The sequence below is a fragment of the Bos grunniens genome, chromosome 11 (genome assembly GCF_055505025.1).
Source record: "Bos grunniens cultivar Pamir isolate PY7600 chromosome 11, Bosgru_T2T1.0, whole genome shotgun sequence".
Taxonomy (NCBI): Eukaryota; Metazoa; Chordata; class Mammalia; order Artiodactyla; family Bovidae; genus Bos; species Bos grunniens.
The window spans coordinates 72,766,065-72,792,247 of record NC_141175.1 but is presented as its reverse complement, the minus strand read 5'-3'; positions in this window follow the sequence as shown (position 1 = coordinate 72,792,247).

The following is a 26,183-nucleotide window of genomic DNA, read 5'->3' as shown; positions in this document are numbered from 1 at the left end:
GTTTACCTTAAAAATAATGAATAGATATACAACTGATATCTCAAAAAGAACAATAGAATCCTGAAGAAAAAGAGAGGAAGGAAGGGAGGGAGGGAAGGAGAGAGGGAGGAAGAAAGGAAGGAAAGAGAGAGAAAAAGAAAGCAAGAGAATAAAATAAAGATAATTAAATAAATTTTCTGTTAACCCATAATTCTATACCTATGAAATTTTGAGGACTCCGGGGATAAAAATTTAGACAGACAAATTTCCTGCTCTCAGAAGTTTCCTATAATATTGAATGTGTGTGGTTTATTTATTATTGCAAACTCTTCATCTCTCTCTGTTACAGAATTATATTGCAGTTCTTCCAGTATGAGTGATATATACTTCTCTACCCACAGGTTTCAGGCTTAGCCATGTGACTTGCTTTGGCCACTTGTGTGATATAATTCAAGTAGAGACTTAAAATATTCTTGTGTGGTCTAGCTTGCTTCTTGTGCTCCTGTGATCACCATGAGAAATATAACCTCCAAATATATGCTGTCCCTTTAACCTGGGCACAGCAATGATATTCACGAACAGACGTGAGCCTAACCAGAAACACAGAGCTAAACCCATTCCACTTCACATTCTGAAGCAGTGATGTTTTGATTGCCTCACAGATTCGTACAGAAAATAAATATGCATTACTTTAAACCATTGAAGATTTTTATTATGCAATATAATTGTAGCAATTGCTTCCAAAAACAGTGTTTCAAGAAGATAGGAAGGGAAATTGAACATAAAAAAAAGGAATGATGATGATCAAATGTATGGTAACTATTTGAGTAAATTCAAGCAAGCCCAAACTTTAAAAGACAACCATGATAATGACTAATTTATGTCATATGGGAATGGGGTACAACTGAAATTCAGTTTAGCCAGAACCACAGAGGCTGGTTTGAAAATTAATAGAAATAATGTCTTGGATATTACCAAGCTTAGTTTCAAATTGCTTTACTCCCAGCCGATCAGTTAATGACATAATGACGCACAGAAGAAGGAACCTGGATAGAGGTGTATATGCATGGGCTCATCTTCATAGTGCATCCTTCATTACCCTAAAAGCCATAGGCAAAGCTTTATGCTGCCTGTGGGATGCAGGAAGCACAAGCTGGAATCAAGATTGCCGGGAGAAATATCAATAACCTCAGATATGCAGATGACACCACCCTTATGGCAGAAAGTGAAGAACTAAAGAGTCTCTTGATGAAAGTGAAAGAGGAGAATGAAAAAGTTGGCTTAAAGCTCAACATTCAGAAAACGAAGATCATGGCATCTGGTCCCATCACTTCATGGCAAATAGATGGGGAAACAGTAGAAACAATGGCTGACTTTATTCTTCTGGGCTTCAAAATCACTGCAGATGGTGATTGCCAGCCATGAAATTAAAAGATGCTTACTCCTTGGAAGGAAAGTTATGACCAACCTAGACAGCATATTAAAAAGCAGAGACATTACTTTGCCAACAAAGGTCTGTCTAGTCAAAGCTATGGTTTTTCCAGTGGTCATGTATGGATGTGAAAGTTGGACTCTAAAGAAAGCTGAGAATTGAAGAATTGATGCTTTTGAACTGTGGTGTTGGAGAAGACTCTTGAGAGTCCCTTGGACTGCAAGGAGATCCAACCAGTCCATCCTAAAGGAGATCAGTCCAGGGTGTTCCTTGGAAGGACTGATGTTGAAACTGAAACTCCAATACTTTAGCCACCTCATGCGAAGAGCTGACTCATTTGAAAAGACCCTGATGCTGTGAAAGATTTAGGGCAGGAGGAGAAGGGGACGACAGAGGATGAGATGGTTGGATGGCATCACCGACTCAATGTACATGGGTTTCAGTAGACTCTGGGAGTTGGTGATGGACAGGGAGGCCTGGTGTGCTGTGGTTCATGGGGTTGCAAAGATTTGGACATGACTGAGAGACTGAACTGAACTGAACTGCACTGACCTAGGATTTACCAAATCAGAAACTCCTGGAATCATGTCCTTGCAGCCTTTTATTTGAAGTAATGGAATGGGCACTTCTGAACTCAAGGATTTATATAATTAGAAGACATTTGTGTCTTTTTTTTTTTTTTTTTACTGTGCCACAGTACACCACACTTTTTTTTTTAGTGTAATTTTTTTATTTTATTTTTTAACTTCACAATATTGTATTGGTTTTGCCACATATCAACATGCATCCGCCACAGGTATACATGTGTTCCCCATCCTGAACCCTCCTCCCTCCTCCCTCCCCATACCATCCCTCTGGGTCGTCCCAGTGCACCAGCCCCAAGCATCCAGTATCGTGCATTGAACCTGGACTGGCAACTCATTTCATATATGATATTATACATGTTTCATTGCCATTCTCCCAAATCATCCCACCCTCTCCCTCTCCCACAGAGTCCAAAAGACTGTTCTATACATCAGTGTCTCTCTTTCTGTCTCGTATACAGGGTTATTGTTACCATCTTTCTAAATTCCATATATATGCGTTAGTATACTGTATTGGTGTTTTTCTTTCTGGCTTACTTCACTCTGTATTTTCTGCTGAATCATCTGGCTTAGACAAGGTTCGAGTAGGGCAGATCTAATCAGAGGCCAGTTCTAAATTAATCTGGACATTCCTGTGACATGAGAATTTAAACAATTGATAATTTGTAAAAAGTCTATATACTTGGATTTGTTCCTCTACTTTAATTTACGGTTTAAATCAGTTATATTTATTGCTTATCATCAATTTTACCCTTTTTCTAGTTTTATCCTGATTATATTTTCTTACCATGCCATGTTGATTTAGATGTCTTTCCAGACTGCTACTGAGGCCATTAGTATCTCCAAAGTTATAATTAATCTACATCTCTGCATTAATGCACCAACATTAAATTATAATTGTGTGCTACTCTTACTCCAAAGCAAGGCATTATTCTTCAGGACATTTTCTTACAAGGCAAGAACTTAAGAAATTGTGCTTCCTCCAACTCTAAATTCTGTGTTGGGCTAATGTAATTTTGGATTTCTGGTGGGTCAGTGGTAAAGAATCCACCTGCCAGTGCAGGAGATGCATGAAATTCAGGTTTGATCCCTGGGTCAGGAAGATCCCCTGGAAAAGGAAATGACAACCTATTCCAGTATTCGTGCCGGGAAAAATCCCATGGACAGAGGAGCCTGGCAGGCTACAGTCATAGGGGTCACAAAGAGTCAGACATGATTGAGCAAATGTGCACAGAGCCACCAATTTGAATTATTTGGTCCTACACTAGTGTGAATAGTAATACTAATGGTGTCAGTGTAGTTTAGAAAAGTATTTGATAGCTGAAGAATTAAAGCACTAATAACCATTTTTATTTAAGTATCTCATGATTTTAAACAGATTTTTCCAAGAGATGCTGATATCTTGTAGAGTTTCTTACAGCAACATTCCACCAAAAGCTAAATCTTCCTGAAAGACTAAACATGATTTTTTGTAATGTGCTGGCAAGATACTTCAATAGTTTTGAGGAACTCAGTGAACCTAAAATGTGGCAGTTTTCCTATCCTTCTGGGTTTTGAGGATCTTAACTATTGTTCTGTATAATAATGTGTATTCTTTCAAGTAATGGGGAAAAAGAGGTCAATGTAAGTTCACCATGTGAATTCAGAACATCAGTAATATATCCATGTATGAAAATCTTTGTTGTTGTATAATTGCTCAGTCACATCTGACTCTTTGCAATCCTAAGGACTATAGCCAGCCAGGCTCCTCTGTCCATGGGATTTTCCGGGCAAGTATACTGGAGTTGGTTGCCATTTCCTTCTCCAGTGAAAATCTTTAAAAAAAGAATTAATTGGTTCTATCTAGCTATAAAATATTCCATATCTGTTTCAAGAAAATTATGAACAGATACCAAAAATTCCAACTCATATTTCATTGCACATTGATTTATTTATCAAAAATTTATATTTCATATCATACATTTGCAGGAGGCCCTGGTTTGGTTCCTGGGTCAGAAAGATCTGCTGGAGAAGGGATAAGCTACCTACTCCAGTATTCTTGGACTAACCTTGTGGCTCAACTGGTAAAGAATCCACCTGTAATGTGGGAGACTTGAGTTCGATCCCTGGGTTGGGAAGATCACCTGGAGAAGGGAAAGGCTACTTACTCCAGTATTGTAGCCTGGAGAATTCCATGGACTGTATAGTCCATGGGGTCCCAAAGAGTTGTACACAACTGAGCGACTTTCACTTTCACTTTTCATACATTTGTACCTGTATATAAAGTAGTCAAATTTATTAAATGCTTTAAGTAGATATTCTTGCATAAGGATTTATGTATTTTTCTTAGAATACATGACAATATGTTTTCTTCTTATTTTAGCAATGTTTCCTCCTCAAAAAAGAATAAAGCTATACTTGTACAGATTTTTTTTTAAGATTATGTTTCTTTTCTTTAAATAGCCTTTATTCATTATCATTTTCTAGCTTGCAGTGCTGCAGATGAGAAATTTAATGTTGTTTTGGATTCTTGTTTCTTTTAAAATACTGTATTTTCAGTAAGCTCTTTAAACATAGAGATTTTAATCTCAAATTGTTTTTCGGGTTCAGTTTAGTTCAGTCTCTCAGGTGTGTCCAATTCTTTGTGACCCCATAGACTGCAGCACACCAGGCTTCCCTGTCCATTACCAACTTCTGGAGCTTGCTCAAACTTATGTCCATTGAGTCAGTGATGCCATCCAACCATCTCATCCTCTGCTGTCCCCTTCTCCTCCTGCCTTCAATCTTTCCCAGCATCAGGGTCTTTTCCAATGAGTCAGTTCTTCGCATCAGGTGGCCAAAGTATTGGAGTTTCAGCTTCAACATCAGTCCTTCCAATGGATATTCAGGACTGATTTCCTTAGGATGCACTGGTTTGATCTTCTTGCAGAGAATAAATTAGGAAAATAATAAGTTTAATAAGTAAATAAATATTTTTAGGAAAATAATAAGTACCAAAATTTCAAATTGTGTTTCCTCTATCTTTCTGTTCTTTCTCAGGTTGTGATTTTTCTTATCTAAATAACTAATTTCCTTGATTCCCCTTACAAATCTTCATTTGTATTTTTATGTTTTCCTTTTCTGAATACTATGAAAAAAAAACAACTTTTTTTCTTTTTGATGTTATAATTGTGGTTCTTAGTAGTGGTTTGTTCTTAGTTTGTTCACCCTCTCTCCATCCCTTTCTCTTTTTCCCTATTTATCATATGTTTACACTTGAAAATTGTTTTAAATCTACAAATTACTTTTTGTGTTCTAATTGTATAACTTTGATGTTTCAATTAATTTTTGTTAAAAATTTTGTCTTATGCTTTTATTGTGTTAGCTTCATTGGTGTCACCTGATCCAGTTGTTTATCTTGATCTTTGGCCTTTCATGGTTCAAGTTTCCTAGAAAGACTGTGTGTGTGTGTGTGTGTGTATTTCTGTGTGTTTACGTATGTATATAATCCACTTTGAATGCTATTCCTTCAGCATGTATATAGATCAGGCTCTTCAGTGTAGTATCTTGGGATCTAAAGTGGAGGATATCATTATGATTTTGTTATTATGTTTTGTTATTGCCTTAAGTCTATTTTTACAGTTATTTATACGTTAATTTTGTTGACCCATTACCTTTTGCTAAAATGTCAGGGATAGACTATCTGTTCTTAGTTTTTGTCTTTATATATACAGGGAGGCTTCCCAGGTGGTTCAGTAGGTAAAGAATCTGCCTGCCAATCCCCAGGTCAGGAAGATCCCCTGGAATAGGAAATGACAACCCACTTCAGTATTCTTGCCTGGAACATTTCATGAACAAAGGAGCCTGGCAGGCTACAGTCCATGGGGTCACAGAGTCAGACATGACTGAACACAGCACAGGGCATACACAGGTAAAGGCATTCTCATTCAAAACCAATGTATTGGGACCAGTTCAGTTCACATGAGCAGTTCACATGCAGATCTAACTGAGTTAGCAAATCAAGCATGTTCTCCATGGTATTCCCACAGCAAACCAACTGGTGGAGACCTCTAGGCAGATACAAGGTCCACTAATTGCTGAACTCTGAATTCCATAGTTTATGTCAAAAAGGACAAGCAAGGATTTTCTTCTGCTGATGGCCCTCTGCCTCTCATTCTGGATCCCCTAAGATAAAATCTCACAGAAGAAAAGTAGAAGAAAATGATGCTCTGTTGCCCTGCCTGATCTGAAAAGATATTACATAGCTTTAGTTATGACCATTTGGAACATACCATCTGCTGAACTGTGATAATTGGTCCAGCTTGGATACTGAAATCTGAATCTCTATAAATTTTGGATAATGGCAAGGAAAGAGAGAGAAAAGAAGCATAATCAGAAGACATATGCTACAGAAATAAATGATGGAGGGCCAGGACTGTATTAGAAATTATTCCAAAGAATGTATGCTTTTTCTTGATGGATTTCATTTTTTAAAAATTGTACCAAGTTCAAAAAAAAAAAAATTGTACCAAGTTCCAATTCTTTTTGTTATACCACAGGGGACATAGTTTGTTGTTGTTGTTGTTTTTAATTTCACTTTTTTTTTAGTATCCTACTCTAGGAAATGAAAAGTTCAAAAGAATCTCACTGATGGTGAAATAAAATAATAGAGAAATGAATGGTCAACCTTTTGTACCTAGTCTTCTATTCCTTCAGCTGATAACACAAATAAAATGAAATATAAAATATTTAATAAGTGTTAATTACATATTTACACCATCATAACTTGGCCTCTTTGTGCATATTATGTAACTTATTATAGGAAAATTTATATGAATAAATTGTGCAAAATGACTCCTTTGCTGGTAGAGAACTTCTAGCCTTCAGTCCAAAACACATCAAATCTTTTTTTTTTTTTTTAAACTTTACATAATTGTATTAGTTTTGCCAAATATCAAAAAGAATCGACCACAGGTACAAAACACATCAAATCTTATATGAGGCTTTAGACTACTATTTGAAAACATAAATGTAAAAATGTAAGCAACATAAACTTCTAGATTTTGAAATTCAGTATCAAGATAAATACAGACGTCTTTCTAAGAGCTAGTGTTTGTAATAAAATTCACATGGGCTTTGGATTTGGAGAGTCTTGGGCTAACTTCCCTTTACTGTTTACATAAAGACCGGTTGCATATATGTTTAGAATACAGATTGCCAGTCTTGAGGTCAGCCACATGTATTTTGATTCATTTGATCTAGTATGGGATACAAATGGCCCATGGAGGAATGACAATTTACTTTATTATTTGAGCTGGGTCATTTTTGAAAGTGAAAAGAGAAGCATTAACATTTAAGACCAGGAAAATCTGACTATATGGTCACACATAGAAGCTACAACTGAAAAGCTTTGCCTTACTAATTTCAAGATCTTAGGTTAGATTTTATGAGAATGTGAATACCTGACTTAAGGGCTTTATGAAAGCAAATTGAGAGATTAAATTGAAGAACATTACTGATAAAATCAAAGTAGCATTTGGAGCATTTCTTCTTCCTTCTCTCCTTCTTGTAATGAAACAAGCAGAAGGAATTAGTGAATGCCACCCATGTGCCTACACATAGCAAGTCTGCATCCAGATGCTCCTCCTCGTCCTGTTGTATTCAGAGCACTCACCTAATCTAGACTTGCTGCTTCTCCAGAAAGTTTTAAAACTTTGAATTTTCACATCCTTACTGTGACTCAGAAGATATGATTTGGCCTAAACAGAAATGGTGAAAATACCCTAGCTTTTTGCCCTCTGGTCCAAAGGAACCCTTTCTATGCCCTCATCATCACCAAGTCTTGCGCAACAGCAAAATCCTTTCAAGAGAGGTTCATATGTGGTCCCAGATGGAAGGACAGATTCAGTGCCCCCTTTATATCTCATCTTTCCCTTGGTATCCACATATAGGCTATCTCACCACAGCTTTGTTCAAATAAAGAAAAAAAGAAAAACATTCATAAAAGTTCAAGTAGGTAGAGATCCACAATTCAAGCATACCATTTGCTCAGGGTCTACATGCAATTATTCAAATCTGCCCAACTAAAATTACAGTTATATTCCTTTATTTCAGACATCTGGCTTTATTTTCAGGTCAGGGAACTCTTTGATTAGCTAATGAAAGATACTGGTGTATTTTAAAAAGTTAAAGAACAATCCATATGACTATATTATTATAAGAAGGGCCTGAGTTATTTGCCAACCCTTATCAATTTCTGCCCAACAAGTCCATCCTAAAGGACACCAGTTTTCTGAATATTTGTTGGAAGGACTGATGCTGAAACTGAAACTCCAATACTTTGACCACCTGATGCAAAGAACTGACTCATTTGAAAAGACCCTGATGCTGGGAAAGATTGAAGGCGGGAGGGGAAGGGGATGACAGAGGATGAGATGGTTGGATGGCATCAACAACTCAATGGACATGAGTTTGAGTAAATTCCGGGAGTTGGCGATGGACAGGGAGGCCTGGTGTGCTGCAGTCCATGGGGTCACAAAGAGTTGGACGTGACTGAGTGGCTGAACTTACTGACTGAATGTTAGCCTTGTTCTATTATAATCACTGATGAGCTTGACCACAGGCTAAGCCCTGTCGTGACTAGGCATAAGGTGAGGACTAGGGTTTGTGATGCTGCACTAAGCTTGTGAGGACTAGTGGGCTTGGGGTGGCTGCAGTGACCTCAAGCACTGAGTCCCCCAGTGTCATCCTAATTCTCAGCCTTCAGTCTTGGGTTATTCTTCAAGCTATTCCATTCCTGGTAACTCAGCCTTTAGCTCAATTTCAATTCTTGAAAGACTCTCCCCTTAAAGCCAAAATGTCACTGCCTGCCACAAATGCTAAGCAATTCTCATTCTAGAACCACCTGTTTGTCTACTTAAAGCACTGGATACATTTCTTTGAATATCATAGCTCTTGTGACCCACAGCCAAATTATGTTCAATCACTGGATGCTGTATTTCAGAGCAAAGATTTATTTTTTGTAGGGAGAATCTCTGCTTCACTGTGGCTACTGCACTACCCTCAAGCCTTTCACCCCACCACAACAGGTCCATTCCTCCTTCTCATCAGCAACAGAGCTAAGAGTGAAACAAGTCTTTTTTAAGCTATCAACTTTCTATGACACATTTCTCTTTCACCTTTACTCTTTTCATTAATTTGTAAGTTAAAGAATTAATGAATGAATGAATGATTTCCTTGGATCTTTTTACCTGAGAAAGAAGTTTATACCTGATTCTTTGTCCATGAAACCCACTGTGACCTGGGTAATGCTGATAATCTATTGTTAAGAACATGAATTGTACTATCATATCCAAAATAACTATGATTTTGGTAAATACATCCAAATGGGGACAGGAAAGGCAGATCAACAGTGAAGCCAGTTGTGCTCAGTCATGTCCGACTTTGCTATCCCATGGACTCTAGACCACCAGACTCCTCCGTCCATGGAATTTTTCAGACAAGAATAGTGGAGTGGGTTGTCATTTCCTCCTCCAGGGGATCTTCCAGACTCAGGGACAGAACTCATGTCTTCTGTGCCTCCTGCATGGTAGGTGGATTCTTTACCCACTGAGCCATCAGGGAAACTCAAAAGTGAAGCCAAACCCTTGATCAAAGACTAATATTCAAACTTAACTCCTTTTTAAGTTGCTTCAGTCTAAATGATGGCTTCCCATGGTGTTGTCTGATGAAAACCAAATGAATTGTGCTTTGTGCAAGTAAATAAGTTTGTGGTCTAAAATATGCCATGTTGGCCATACTAGTAGTCTCTCCTTAGGACTAAGATAGGGAACGGATGTGACCTTGGGAGTAAAATGCCTTATTTAATTTGTCAGTAAGTCTAATAATATGCCTTTTGTCAGGTTACTTAATAATATGCCATCTGACACAAGCCCAGATAATTCAAAATATAGTTGCCCCTTGAATAACACAGGGTTAGGGATACCTACTCTCACCAAGTCAAAAATCCACCTATTATATACAGTAAGCTCCCCTTATCTGTGATTCCCCTGTATTTGCCACACTACACTCTTGGATTCAACCAATTGCAGATTGTCTAGTACTGTAACATTCACTATCGAAAAAAATCTCACTGTTTAAAAAAGTAGATAGACTTACACAGTTCAAGTCTGTGTTGTTCAAGGGTCAACAGTAGATAAATGGCTCCATCCAAAGAAGAAAAAACTGAGCAGAAAAGTCTTGAATAATGTTATATAAGGATATATTTATATATAATATATAAAGTTATTTATATAATAAATATAGACCGTGGCTAGAGTAGAGAATTATAATGCAAATCTTAGGTCACTATGACATTCCTTTTGTCATTACATGATTTGCCTAATCCTAAATTCCCAAAATTAGAACACATAAAATTCTATGTGAAGAGAGCTCCTCCTAACTAAAATACAAAAATAAATAAATTAATTTAAGTATCAGTAAAAAAAAAGGAGAAAATTAACTGAAAAGATAAGCTTGTGTGTATGCATTATTTATTTATTTGTTGTCAAGTTGGCTGATTCATTCCTCTCAAGTCAAAGGGTTGAGTAGTCAGATTGGGTATGTACTAAATTACTCAACTGATTTTATCTAAGGAGCTTATGACTTTTATTTTGTGAGGTGTTAAATATTGCTTTTTATTGCATATTTAATAATCAAAATAGGAAGTAAGGATTGCTGTATGTTTACCATTGCTAACAACAAATCATAATGATGATTTTAAGTTTGTGTAATCCAAGAACTTGTCCGTTCAGGTATCTTTATATACATAATATGATTTATAATCAGAAAAATTAGGGGACTACAAAAAAGGGAGGATGAGAGTAGAAACTCACTCTCAACAAAATACAGAATGGCAGATATTTCTATTTGAAGCCTCCCTAGTATAGTTAGGGCTTCCCTGGTAGCTCAGCTCGTAAAGAATCCACCTACAATGCAGGAGACCCCAGTTCAATTCCTGGGTTGGGAGATCTACTGGAAAAGGGAACGGCTACCTACTCCAGTATTCTGGCTTGGAGAATTCCATGGACTATATAGTCCATGGGGTCACAAAGAGTCAGACACGACTAAGCAACTTTCACTTTCCACTTTCTGGTATAGTTAAAGATATGGATTAGAAATATATTTTGACGAACTGTTTCTTCAGCTGAATCTGGCTTTGTTTGAAGTGAAGATCTTCTTTTTTCTCATTTAAAGGCACTCCTGTTTTATTATCATATTTCCCTCCTGAATACATCACTCTTTCATCATGTGACAAATATAGATGGTATATATTCAATTAAATTCATTACCTATTTGCTGAGTACCTTCTGTGTTCAACTATTTGTGCTGGGTTTCATTTCTACTTTCAAGAGACTGTAACAATAGAAAAAATATTTGAAAATTATTTTAAAAAATACAAAATAGAATAGGAGAGAAATAATAAAGTTTGATGAGGATTTTGTGGAAGAGTGCATCATCACCTAAAAGGAGAGGACTGGAGAAATTTTTATGAATAGTGAGATATTTAATATAGGTATATGCAGAGTACATCATGAGAAATGCTGGACTGGAAGAAACACAAGCTGGAATCAAGATTGCCGGGAGAAATATCAATAACCTCAGATATGCAGATGACACCACCCTTATGGCAGAAAGTGAAGAGGAACTCAAAAGCCTCTTGATGAAAGTGAAAGTGGAGAGTGAAAAAGTTGGCTTAAAGCTCAACATTCAGAAAACGAAGATCATGGCATCCAGTCCCATCACTTCATGGGAAATAGATGGGGAAACAGTGGAAACAGTGTCAGACTTTATTTTTCTGGGCTCCAAAATCACTACAGATGGTGACTGCAGCCATGAAATTAAAAGACGCTTACTCCTTGGAAGAAAAGTTATGACCAACCTAGATAACATATTCAAAAGCAGAGACATTACTTTGCCAACAAAGGTTCATCCAGTCAAGGCTATGGTTTTTCCTGTGGTCATGTATGGATGTGAGAGTTGGACTGTGAAGAAGGCTGAGTGCCGAAGAACTGATGCTTTTGAACTGTGGTGTTGGAGAAGACTCTTGAGAGTCCCTTGGACTGCAAGGAGATCCAACCAGTCCATTCTGAAGGAGATCAGCCCTGGAATTTCCTTGGAAGGAATGATGCTAAAGCTGAAACTCCAGTACTTTGGCCACCTCATGCAAAGAGTTGACTCATTGGAAAAGACCTTGATGCTGGGAGGGATTGGGGGCAGGAGGAGAAGGGGACGACAGAGGATGTCATGGCTGGATGGCATCACTGACTCGATGGACATGAGTCTGAGTGGACTCTGGGAGTTGGTGATGGACAGGGAGGCCTGGCGTGCTGCGATTCATGGGGTTGCAAAGAGTCGGACACAACTGAGCGACTGATCTGATCTGATGAAAGATGCACTAGACTCCAAGAGAAAGGTCATGTTGGCCAGAGAAACCGACAAAAAGTGACAAAGTGAAATGAGGCCCTCTGTCAGGTAATAACAATTGTTTTATGAAAAAGTACTCATTGAATGATTAATGAAGGAAAGTCATGATGTATACTGGTTGATTTTTTTCTCAAAGTTACTTGACTTTCTGCTTTTGCTTTAAGACAAAAATAGGCTTTTAGTAAAAACCATTTTTCAGGTTTTTTTTCTCTTTCTGCTCTCCTTTCCTAGGTTTGGAAGCAACAGAGAAACAAAGCAGTAGACAGATGGGGAAACAAATATCAACTCTATTGTCAAATAAATCTGGTGTTAGAATAGGATTCCCCAAGCTGCACCCCAGAATTAGACTGATTTACCATCCTCACATAAATCAGAAGAATCAGAGTGTGGCATTCTTTACTAACATGGGCAATGGAACATTTTCTTTTCAGGTGCACCAAATTTGTTCCTGTCTTGCACTATAGGTTTCTCTCCACTGACTCATGATAGATGTCAAGAGAAGTTAAGACTCTCCGTGTCAGGTGGTTTAACCACTTCATGTCTCTCCATCATTCTCTGCCTATGGTGACCCTATACTCTTTCATTTCTTTTATGGCACCACCAAAAATTTCTAGGTATGCTTTTTCTTTTTTTTTCAGTTTTTACTTGTTAATATCAGGACCAAGAAAGGCAGAAAAGCATCCCCTGCTGCTGCTCCTAAGTCGCTTCAGTCGTATCCGACTCTGTGCGACCCCATAGACGGCAGCCCACCAGGCTCTCCGTCCCTGGGATTCTCCAGGCAAGAACACTGGAGTGGGTTGCCATTTCCTTCTCCAATGCGTGAAAGTGAAGTCGCTCAGTCGTGTCCAACTCCTAGTGACCCCATGGACTGCAGCCTACCAGGCCCCTCGGTCCATGGGATTTTCCAGGCAAGAATACTGGAGTGGGTTGCCATTGCCTTCTCCGAAATCATCCCCTATTTGTACCTAATTGAAAACTTCCAGTTACCCTAAGGTATATGTAGTACTCTATATTCTATGCTACTAAATACATATTTCATTATGAAGCTATTCTTTAAATTTTACTAGAACACCATTAATATAGAGAGTTAATAATTATATAGAGATATATAGAGTTGAAATACAGAGGTAATAATTATCCTAGGTATTACTTAAGATATTTGAAATATACCTGATGTGAATGCATTATTTTTATGACAATATGTCTACAGTCAGAGGGAGAACACATTGGCTGATAAGAGTAGGATAACAGGCATTTCTATTGCATTTAGCCCCTGGTTGGCAATTCCACAGACATTGTATTACTAAGGATTATCTCAGAAGAGTGAGATCAGACCAAAACTTGAGGGAAAATATTGCTTTTTTCCTAGTGTAAACTTTGATTGAACATGTGACTTACCTAAGGAGTTATTCATAAAATATTTATGTTTAAGCCTGACTTATGACCTAGTCAAGATTTTCCCCTTGACTGTGGGAATATTCAAGTGGAGAAATGATGGAAATCTGGCTGTTTTGCCACGTTTGAGGACCTCAACCTTTGCATCAGCCACAATACATATAGAAAATATTGGAACGCTTCTCATATTCCCCCTATCACCAGTAACTCATTGCCCTGTTTCCTATAACCACATTCAAACCTTCTTAGACCCTTAGTAAGCTCATCAAATTAATACATGCGACCTTTTTCTGTCTTTTTTAAGGAGTCATTAACTAATGTCATGATGTTCATGATGAAAAAAATGTCTTAATTTACTTTTCATGAACAGATCATAGTCTATTTATTCTTTCAATCATCTGTTGTGCTCCTCCATAATCTGGAGATGAAGAAAACTGAGTCATGAGTCAAATTAAAGATATAGTAGTTCATATTTGATTTCCATTTCTTTCATTAGATGGGCAGTCTGATGCCTATCCAATCATGGTGAGCCTTTTAAATTCTCCATGGGCATTTCAAATTCTTTTTTTAAGTGAATCATTGGTTTGGGCATTTTGGAGGAACACACACACTGCTACATTATTCCACAAGATCCATCTTGTTTTCCTTTAAGTATGAATGAGTCAGAGTTATAGTTTTACCAGTTACGCACTTCAGGTCAGTGTTGTGAGGTGATTCATACGTTTTATGGACTGAATTATTATCTTTTGTTACATAAACCCATAATTCTTTGCCTCTCCCCTATTGTTCTCCAGAGAATTATGAATCTTTCTCATTTAAAATTTTCCAGGATATTGCTATCAGTCTAGAAGATCCTCTGCCCCCTTGAAAGTCCTACCAAGATAACACCCACGAAGTGTTCTTTGTTATTGTTGGTCTATTCTAAAATGATGGTGTTTGTTTTTCAATGTTTTTCTTAGCTGGATCTATGTTCATCAGACATACTATGATTATCTCTACCTGCAAAAAATAGGTCTATGTATATCAAGATAATTTGTGTAGTCTGAGTAATGACTAGTGATAGAAGGGACAGAAAACATAATTACAAAGAGTGCATCAATTTGACTATTCCCTTGGTTCTTTAATATGCTCCTGCAAATTCACACTATCTATGGTTCTTATTTGCCTTTTACTAAGACAGTTACCAGCTTTTAACAAAGTAGCTCCATGCTGAGAGAACTTTGTATATGGGGTGTGTGTGTGTGTTTGTGTATGTGTGTGTGAAAGAGAGAATCCTCATAGCACTTGGCACAGAGGATGCTACCCATCTGTTTCTGTTTTGTTTGGTATAGGCTCTTAGTACAAACCTTAGGACATCTTTCCTAAATGTAGTCCCTGGTGTTTTCCTGTTTCCACTAAACTCTGAAGCCACATGGAATTCAACATAGGCTTCATGAAAGCTAAATATATCTTACAATTTGAGATTCTCAGTGACTCTATTCAGTGACAAAGTGGTTCTTCAGTTGTTAAAGGCTGAATAACCTCTATGGAAGTCAGGACAGGAGCAATGGAGCACAAATCTATTGTTTTTGTTTTGTCTTTCATATTTTATATAGGCAGTGTACTCCTTGACATGTTTAAAGTGCTGAGTCAAAAGTTTTGCTTTGTTTTGTCTTTCTTTGATCATGTAAAAACAGTTAACTAAAAAGATCACATTTCAAGCCCTTTTGTGATATATTTAATATAAGTATGTGAAATCTTAAAAATGTATTGAAAAGGAAGACAATTTGCTTTACTCTCTTTTATTATTGTATGGAATAAATTTCCATGGAAACATATCAGTGAATCCTACAGATACATTAATTTAGTGTCCATTGTGTTACTGAAAATTCGTTAGTTTGCAAACACAAATTCTAAAAACATACTATTAGGTTGGTACAAAAGTGATTGTGGTTTTGGACTGTGAATTTTAAATCATTATAACTGATAAAACACATCTTTATTAATCAAATTAGGAACCATTACAAGCAACACAATTTTTCCAATGAGAAGTTCTTTTATTCCGATGGCATAAAAATCCATGCTTCAGGATTTAACCAACTCTTGGAAAGTGTTTTCTGCCTCCTGCTGGTTTGGGAAGCATTTTTCCTGCATGAAATTGTCAAGATGCTTGAAGAAGTGGTAGTTGGTTGGCAAGAGGCTTGGTGAATGTGGTGGCTGAGGCAAGACTTTGTAGCCCAATTCGTTCAATTTTTGAAGAGTTGGTTGTGTTACATGCAGTTGGGCGTTGTCGTGGACAAGAATTAGGCCCATTCTATTGACCAATACCCACTGCATACATTGCAGTTTTTGGTGTATCTCATTGATTTGCTGAGTATATTTCTTAAAAGTAAGAAATCCCCAATTTCCCAGGGATTCAGAAAGCTGTAGTGATTGGATCTTCAACAGACCACCAAACAGTGACCATGACCTTTTTTTTTTGATGCAAGTTTGTCTAGGGTTTTTCCAGTAGTAATGTATGGATGTGAGAGTTGGACCATAAAGAAAGCTGAGTGCTGAAGAATTGATGCTTTCGAACTGTGGTGTTGGAGAAGACTCTTGAGAGTCCCTTGGAGTGCAAGGAGATCCAACCAGTCCATCCTAAAGGAGATCAATCCTGGGTGTTCATTGGAAGGACTGATGTTGAAACTGAAACTCCAATACTTTGGCCACCTGATGTGAAGAGCTGACTCATTTGAAAGGACCCTGATGCTGAGAAAGATTGAGGGCAGGAGGAAAAGGGGATAACAGAGGATAAGATGGTTGGATGGCATCACGACTCAGTGGACATGGGCTTAGGTGGACTCCGGGAGTTAGTGATGGACAGGGAAGCCTGGTGTGCTGCGGTTCACGGGGTCGCAAAGAGTCGGACATGACTGAGCGACTGAACTGAGCTGAACTTCACCATACAAAAACATGTTCCTATCAAATGATAGTGAAATCTAACTAGAAAAGCTTTCTTGAAAGATTATATTGTGTGAGTGAGGGAAATGAGATAGAAACTTCTGAATAAATAAATACTGTTTAAATTGCATTTAAATGCAACTGAAAATCAGAAGCTATTCACAATTTCACAAATTAAATGTGTTACTATATTCCTAGAGAACATGGGCATCAATTAATTTCTTAATGGGTCAAATGCACACTGCACACACAGTTTTTGTATGTACAGTAAGAAAATGATGCTCTCAGGGATTAATGAAATATGATTTTTTCTATACTAATTCTTACCAGATGATATGATAGGCTGGCTTTATTACTATTATTATTAGCACATTGTCCCTTGTTACTTTCCCTGCTGTCATACTGTCTACATCAGACAAGTTTTCTCACTTTTGATTTATGTTTTGAATTTGATTTAAAAATCAGATATGTCCAAATTGAATTTATGAAAACATTCTTCGAATAGGTCTTGAGTGAGTACTTGTGCATTTAAGGAAGAACTTTGCATGACATTTTACATCTGTTTTTATAATTGAAAAAAATGTTTTAATTTATTTCTTGGAGGATAGGTGGATTTCCCAAAAATAGGACACGGGTGTTCGGTCTATCCACAAATATACCAGTTCTTCTTCTGGGCATGATAGTATTATACTTACTCAGAATTTGAAGTTATATGTATTCATGTGATTCAGCTGGGTAACAATATGTGAAGAAAAGACACATGCATCAATTTAAGGCCAAAGTTTTAAGAGCCTATATAAGAATTAACTCATTTTCTCACTCCTTACCACAGTGATCATGGAAACTAGTGTCAAAATGGGGTGAATGTCAGCCTGGAACTCTTAAATGATTCTGATGAGCACACCCCTTAGCCAAACTATGATGAATATAAAATGTGAGAGAGAAACAGATTTTTTTTTTTTTAATGAGAAACTTGGGGTCATGTATTATCAAAGGGTACCTATTCACATTGTATATGTATATCATATCATCACTTTGCACACTTTAAATAGCTCAATAAAGCTGAAAAAGGTATAATCTAGACTTTTCTGACCAATACAGAGCAGTTGAAAATAAACATTAGTATAAAAACCCAGTTAGCCAGCTATTGGCTTCTTAATGGTAAGGAATAAACATATAAGTTATTTCCAACTTCTGTCATTGGATGCCACCAAAATTTCATAAAAAATGTATAAGTGTTTGAGAAATTTACTGGAAAAATAAGGAGCACAGGGAAGAAGACTTTTTATAAAAGCCCTTATAAGCATTTTTCTAAATGCTTCCTGGAATAAAACGACTATCACTGGATCCATGGTGTTTTTTACAATGAAACAATAATTGTTAATAATAAATAATTTCAATTAGCTGATTCAGTTCTATGATGAGAGTCTGACAGTGATAATGTACTGTTGGTGTTAGCAGTGATAATGGTTGTGAGATGGAGGAAGAGGAGGAGTTTAACTATTATTAGGGAGAGGAGCCCTTTGATGTCAAGGTTTCAGTATCCACACCAAGGCCACTGTTTTTCACTGCTTTCAGGCTTCGTTATCACCTGGAAAATAATCTTTTAACTAAATATTTTGTTGCTGTCACTGGAGAAGGACATGGCAACCCACTCCAGTATTCTTGCCTGGAGAATCCCATGGATGGAGGAGCCTGGTAGAACAGTCCACAAGGTCACAAAGAGTCGGACACACCTGAGCGACTTCACTTTCACTTTATTGTTATTGTTCTACTCTTCATTTTAGGACTCTGGACACAAATGAGAGTGGGGTGTTTTAGTGGTTAAACTTTGGGACAAAATGAATAAAAATCTACAGGGACTGACCTCATCTTCACTCTAGTCTGCTGTTAAACAAAAAAAACTTCTGCGCCAGCACTCACTCTTCTTTCAGGCTGAGTCATTTCCTAAGAGGCTCCTTATTCCTTCAAGTAGATGCTCAGCAGAAATGCCCCAGTGGTACTTTAATTATGTCCATGAAAGCTTGGGGACGGGAGTAATTTCAATGACAGAGCATGTAGAATATTTTCAGAAACTTCATTAGTCATTTACTTTGGAGTAAAACATTTTTCACTATTAAGTATAATGTTAGTTGTAGCTTTTTCAAAGATATCCTTTATCATATTGAGATGCTGAAATTTTCAATAATTAATGAGTTTTGTGCTTTATGAAATACTTCTGCATCTAATACGATAAGCATATTCTTTTTCTTTTCTGTCTGTTAATATAATGAAATGCATTGATTTATTTTCAAATAATAACTATACTCAGCCATGTTTTATTCTTCTTATATGTTGCTAGATTTCACTTGCTGTATTTTGTTATTTTTGGTTGTTCAACAGGGAAAAGGATTGATAACATTACTCAGATCTTTTTTATTCTTTTCACTATCTGCTTTATCAGTTAGTGAGAAAAAAGTTTTAACTATCTACAGTAAATTTGTATGTTTGTATACTCCTCCTTTCAATTACGTCGTTTTTCCTTATGTATTTTGGAACTTTTTAAAAAATTAGGTGCACTCACATTTAAGATTGTCACAATCCCTATTGAATTGACCCCTTAGTATAAAATGTTTCCCTTTTCTCTGATAATTTTATTAAATAAGAAATCTGCTTTATCTTACATTAATATATCTAATTCATCTTTCCTTTCTTAGTATTTTCATGATATATCTGTTCAAGCTTTATTTTAATCTATTAGTATATTTTTTAATCTATAGTATATTTAATATATATAATACATAGCACACTTAATCTGTAATACATTTATATTGGTTTCTCATATACCACATGTGGCTGGGTCTTGCTTTTTATTTAACTTGGTAATCTCTGTCATTGAATTGGAGTTTTAGATCATTTCAATTAGGTTGAATGTGTTAATTATCAATTTTCTGTTTGCTTCAGTTGTTCTCTGTTCCTTTTTCCCTGCCTTCTTTTGATTTAGTTGCTTACTTTTACAATTTGCTTTCTATTGATTTTTGTTTATTTATTTGTTGTGGCTCTTTGGGTCTTCGTTGCTGAGCAGGCTTTCTCTAGTTGCAGTGAGCAGGGACTACTCTCTAGATGCAGTGCACAGACTTCATATCACTGTGGCTTTTCTTGTTACAGAGCACAGGCTCTAGAGCACATGGACTTCAGCAGTGCACGCCCTCAGTCGTTATGGTGCATGGCTTAGCTGCTCCACTGCATGTGGAATCTCCCCAGACCAGGGATCGAACCCATGTCCCCTACGCTGGCAGGCAGACTCCCAACCACTGGACAACCAGGGAAGTCCTATGATTTCCTTTCATTGCACTATTGTTTTATAACTCTTATCTCTTTGTTTGCTATGATAATCCAGAGTTCACAGTATACATCTTTTTTTTTTTTTTTTTTTTTTTTGCACTGAAAAACTTGGTTAACCATTGACACAATATACATCTTATAGTCTACCGAATCTAGTGCCACTGCCTATTAAGAGAAAGTAGATAAGATTTTGCCTCCATTTCACCCCTTCTGTGCTTTTGATGTTATTTTTAGTTCTGTATGTGTTATACACTATTATATTTTAATTTTTGTTCACACAATTAACTATTTTAATTCTTTTAAAGTGACATATAAATATATTTATTATATAATTCTACTTTCTGACACTTGTCGTTCATTTATATATATTTAAATTCTTGTCCGATGCCATTTTTCCTCTGTCTGAAGAACTTTTCACATTTTTGTAGTTCCAACTTGCTAGTGATGTGAATTCTCAGCTTTTATCTGAATAACTTTTTCTTTCACTTCCATTTTTGGAATTTAAAAAAAAAAAAAACAGCCAAGCTGACAGCTCTGGATTATTTTTCTTTAGAAGTACTTTAATAATATCATTACATTTTTTACCTACTTGCATAAATTTTGACAAACAAGGCTTTGCCACTTTTAAGTGTGTTTCTTTGTACATAATAGGTCCTTTTTTTCTTTTTTCTTTTTTACTGACCTCTGGCTACTTTTAAGATGCTTCTTTACATCACTAATCTTATCAATTTGATTTTGATATGCCCTAGTGTTGTTTTCTTTATGTTTATTCTGTTTGACACTTGTTAAGCTTCTTGGATATGGGGATTTAGAGTTTAATCAAATTTGGAACATTCTCTACTACTGGGTTCAAAACTGTGACTCCCAGCCACTCCTCTTTCTAGATTCAATTATACATGACAGAATACAGTTAGTGTTTCACAGCTCATTATAGCTGTTTTTATGTATTGCTGCTGCTACTACTGCTAAGTCGCTTCAGTCGTGTCCGACTCTGTGCGACCCCACAGACGGCAGCCCACCAGGCTCCCCTGTCCCTGGGATTCTCCAGGCAAGAATACTGGAGTGGGTTGCCATTTCCTTCTCCAATGCATGAAGGTGAAAAGTGAAAATGAAGTAGCTCAGTCCTGTCTGACTCTGAGCGACCCCATGGACTGCAGCCTACTGGGCTCCTCTGTCCACGGGATTTTCCAGGCAAGAGTACTGGAGTGGGGTGCCATCGCCTTCTCCATTTTATGTATAGTCTTTTTCTTTAATCTGTGCTCCATTTCTATTGTTATACCTTCATTCATTTTTATTTTATATGTATATTTTCTTTATAAGTTTTCATTTTGTAATATTTTATATCTCTTACCTCTCTCTTTATCATACTCATACTTTTTTTGCCTTATTGAATCTATGGCACAAAAGTATGCTTTTTAAGTATTTGCACATGTCTTTATTAAATGAAGAAATATTATGAGAAATATTTTCTAGCTTCATTGATTGTATGTGTTTTATGTTATTGAACGCTAGATTTTGTTATATTTCCTTAAGTAGTGTTTGGCTTTGGTCTGGTCACAATTTATTTTACTGAGTTGCAGCTGACACACAATATTATATTAGCTTCAGGTGAGCAATAATGATTCAATATTTTGTATGCATTATGAAATGATCATTATGATAATTCCAGTTATCATCTGTCACCATACAGAGTTGTTATATTATTGATTATACAGTAAGTCCCCTATATATGAATGAGTTCTGTTCTAACAGCACATTCATTATGCCTAATTTATTTGTAAGTCTAACAAACTCTACTTACCAAACTAACACAATTGGCTATCTAGTTACTGTACTGTACTGCAATAGGTTTATAATACTTTTCACATTGATAATATATAAAAAACAAAAAATAAAGAAAACATTTTTTTAAGAAAACATTTTTATTTTTTTTAAGAAAACATTTTTAATCTTATACTACAGTATGTGGAAAAGTACAGTAGTACAGTACAACAGGGTTGATATCAAGTGAACAGGCAAGAAGAGTTACTGATTGGAGAAAGGACAGGAGGTGGGAGATGGTATAGCTGAAGGTCAGCAATAGGAGAAGGAGAGAAAAATGCAGTTTCACTCACACCTGATGTTGATGGCAAAATTCTGGTTCTTTACTGGATTCAATTCTGTCTACCTTCTTGAAAAAAATTACACACTTATTTCTGGGTAGTAGTTCTTTTGTCTCATCATTGATGGCAAGGTAGCACTGGATTGCATTACGAATGGCTGCTGCAATTCAGAAACGTACCATTCTACATTTGGGTCCGGTGCCTTAAAAAACTACAGCGCCTGCTCAGATTAAGAAAATCCCCTCACCATTTCCTATGTCATAAATCTGTTTGTTTCTTCAGTTACTTCTTCCTCTTGTCTTTCTTTGTCTTTTCTCCGGGCCACTGCTTTTTTTCGCATCACCACTGCTTTCACACTTGTTTCTGAACATCCTGGGCTTGAAATGAAGATACAGTACTACTGTACTCTATACAGCATTGAACAGTAAAGTACACACAAGCACCATCACTTGTAGAGGATGCACGCACATGGCAATGTAAACCCGACATGTGAACTAATTTATGTAACTGGACGTGCCAACACAGGTTCTAATCTTTGAAAGTTTGCAACTTGAAGTTTCATGTGTAAGGGGACTTACTGTATTCCCTATGCTGCACATTGCATCCCCGTGACTTATTTACCTTATATCTGGAAGTTTGTACTTCTTAATCCCCTTCACCTATTTTGACCATTCCCCCTACACCACTACTCTCTAGAAACTACCAGTTTATTCTCTGTATCTATTAGTCTGTTTCTGTTATGTTTTTTTACTTGTTGTTTCAGAATCCACATGTAATAAAAATCATACAATATATTTGTCTTTTTCTATTGACTTATTTTACTAAGCACAGTACCTTCTAGGTTCATGAATGTCACTGCAATTGGCAAGATTTCATTGTTTTTTATGGCTGAGTATAAATGTGAATATTCATTAGAAGGACTGTTGCTGAAACTCAAATACTTTGGCCACCTGATGTGAAGAGCCAGCTCACTGGGAGAAAACCCGGATACTGGTAAAGATTGAAGGCAAAAGGAGAAGGGGGTGGCACAGGAAGAGATGGTTAGATAGCCTCACCAGATCGATTAACATGAGTATGAATAAATGCCAAAAGATAGTGGAGAACAGAAAAACCTGGTGTGTTGCAGTCCATGAGGTTGACTGAACACCAACAATATCCATACATATATATACATATATATATATATATACATGCATACATATATATACATATATATATGTATGTATATATAATCGGAGGAGGAGATGGCACCCCACTCCAGGACTCCTGCCTGGAAAATCCCATGGATTGAGGAGCCTGGTGGGCTACAGTCCATGGGGTTGCTAAGAGTCGGACATGACTGAGTGACTTCACTTTCACTTTTCACTTTCATGCATTGGAGAAGGAAATGGCAACCAACTCCAGTGTTCTTGCCCGGAGAGTCCCAGGGACGGGGAGCCTGGTGGGCTGCCGTCTATGGGGTCGCATAGAGTTAGACATGACTGAAGCAACTTAGCAGCAGCAGCATGTATATATATATATCACCTTTTATTTATCCATTCATCTATTGGTGAACACTTAGGTTGGTAGTCTGTTGTAAATTTACTGCAATGAACATAAGAGTTCATGTATCTTTTTGTATTACTATTTTCATTTTCTTTGGCTAAATACTCAAAAGTATAATTGTTGGATTGCATAGTAATTCTCTTAAGTTTTTGAGAAATTTCTACACTGTGGCTACAACAATTTATATTCTTACAAATAGTAAAAGAGAGTTATCACCAACACTTGTTTTTTTATTTTTTCTTTTTGATGATAGCTATTCTGATGGGTATAAGGTTGTATCTCATTGTGATCTTGTATTAGCTGAGTGATTACTGATGTCGACCATCTTTTCATGTGCCTGTTGATTATTTGTATGGGTCCCTTGAAAATGTCTATTCAGGCCCTCTGCACATTTTTAAATTGGATAATTTTTTTAAATTGAGTTATTTAAGTTCTTTGCACATTTTGTATACCATTACCTTATTGAATACATTATTTGCAAGAATATTCCCCCATTTACTATGCTGCCTTTTTGTTCTGTTGATTTCCTCTGCTAATCGAAGGTTTTTAGTTGGATGCAGTCCCATTTGCTTATTTTTGCTTTTGTTGCCCTTATCTGAGGAGACAGGTCCAAACAGTATTGCTTAGATCAGTGTTAAAGTTATTGTTTCCTGTGTTTTATTTTTGGAGTTCTAAGGTAACAGTTCTTCTGTTTAAGTTTTCAATCTATTCTGAGTTTATTTTTGTGTATGAGGTAAGAAAATAGTACTTTCATTCTTTTGCATATAGATGTCTTGCTTTCCCAGCACCATTTATTTTTTTTATTTTTATTTTTCTTTTATTTTTTAACTTTACAATATTGCTTTGGTTCTGCCATACATCAACATGAATCTGCCACAAGTATACACGTACTCCCCACCCTGAACCCTCCTCCCCCCTCCCTCCCCGTACCATCCCTCTGGGTCGTCCCAGTGCACCAGCCCCAAGCATCCAGTAACGGGCATCGAACCTGGACTGGCGATTCATTTCACATATGATATTATACATGTTTCAATGCCATTCTCCCAAATCATTCCACCCTCTCCCTCTCCCACACAGTCCAAAAGACTGTTCTATACATCAGCGTCTCTTGAAGAGGCTATCTGTTTTCCCTTGTATGTTCTTGCCTCCTTTGTCATAGATTAATTGTCCAAATATATTCAGTTCTGGGCTCTCTATTCCTTGACGTATGGGACTGTTTTTATGCCAGTATCATATTGTTTTGATAACTGTAGCTTTATAGTACAGACTGAAATCAGGGAGCATGAGACATCCTGCTTTGTTCCTCTTTCTCAGATTGTTTTGGCTGCTGGGGATTTCTCTGGTTCCATACAAATTTTGGAACTATGGAATGAGGTTTGTGACATTGTACAGGAGACAGGGATCAAGACCATCCCCGTGGAAAAGAAATGCAAAAAAGCAAAATGGCTGTCTGGTGAGGCCTTACAAATAGCTGTGAAAAGAAGAGAAGCGAAAAGCAAAGGAGAAAAGGAAAGATATAGGCATCTGAATGCAGAGTTCCAAAGAATAGCAAGAAGAGATAAGAAAGCCTTCTTCAGTGATCAATGCAAAGAAATAGAGGAAAACAACAGAATGGGAAAGACTAGGGATCTCTTCAAGAAAATCAGAGATACCAAAGGAACATTTCATGCAAAGATGGGCTCGATAAAGGACAGAAATGGTATGGACCTAACTGAAGCAGAAGATATTAAGAAGAGATGGCAAGAATACACAGAAGAACTGTTCAAAAAAGATCTTCACGACCGAGATAATCACGATGGTGTGATCACTGACCTAGAGCCAGACATCCTGGAATGTGAAGTCAAGTGGGCCTTAGAAAATATCACTATGAACAAAGCTAGTGAAGGTGATGGAATTCCAGTGGAGCTATTCCATATCCTGAAACATGATGCTGTGAAAGTGCTGCAGTCAATATGCCAGCAAATTTGGAAAACTCAGCAGTGGCCACAGGACTGGAAAAGGTCAGTTTTCATTCAAATCCCAAAGAAAGGCAATGCCAAAGACTGCTCAAAACCGCACAGTTGCACTCATCTCACACGCTAGGAAAGTAATGCTCAAAATTCTCCAAGCCAGGCTTCAGCAATATGTGAACCGTGAACTTCCTGATGTTCAAGTTGGTTTTAGAAAAGGCAGAGGAAGCAGAGATCAAATTGCCAACATCTGCTGGATCATGGAAAAAGCAAGAGAGTTCCAGAAAAGCATCTATTTCTGCTTTATTGACTACGCCAAAGCCTTTGACTGTGTGGATCACAATAAACTGTGGAAAATTCTGAAAGAGATGGGAATACCAGAACACCTGATCTGCCTCTTGAGAAATCTGTATGCAAGTCAGGAAGCAACAGTTAGAACTGGACATGGAACAACAGGCTGGTTCCAAATAGGAAAAGGAGTTCGTCAAGGCTGTATATTGTCACCCTGCTTATTTAACTTATATGCAGA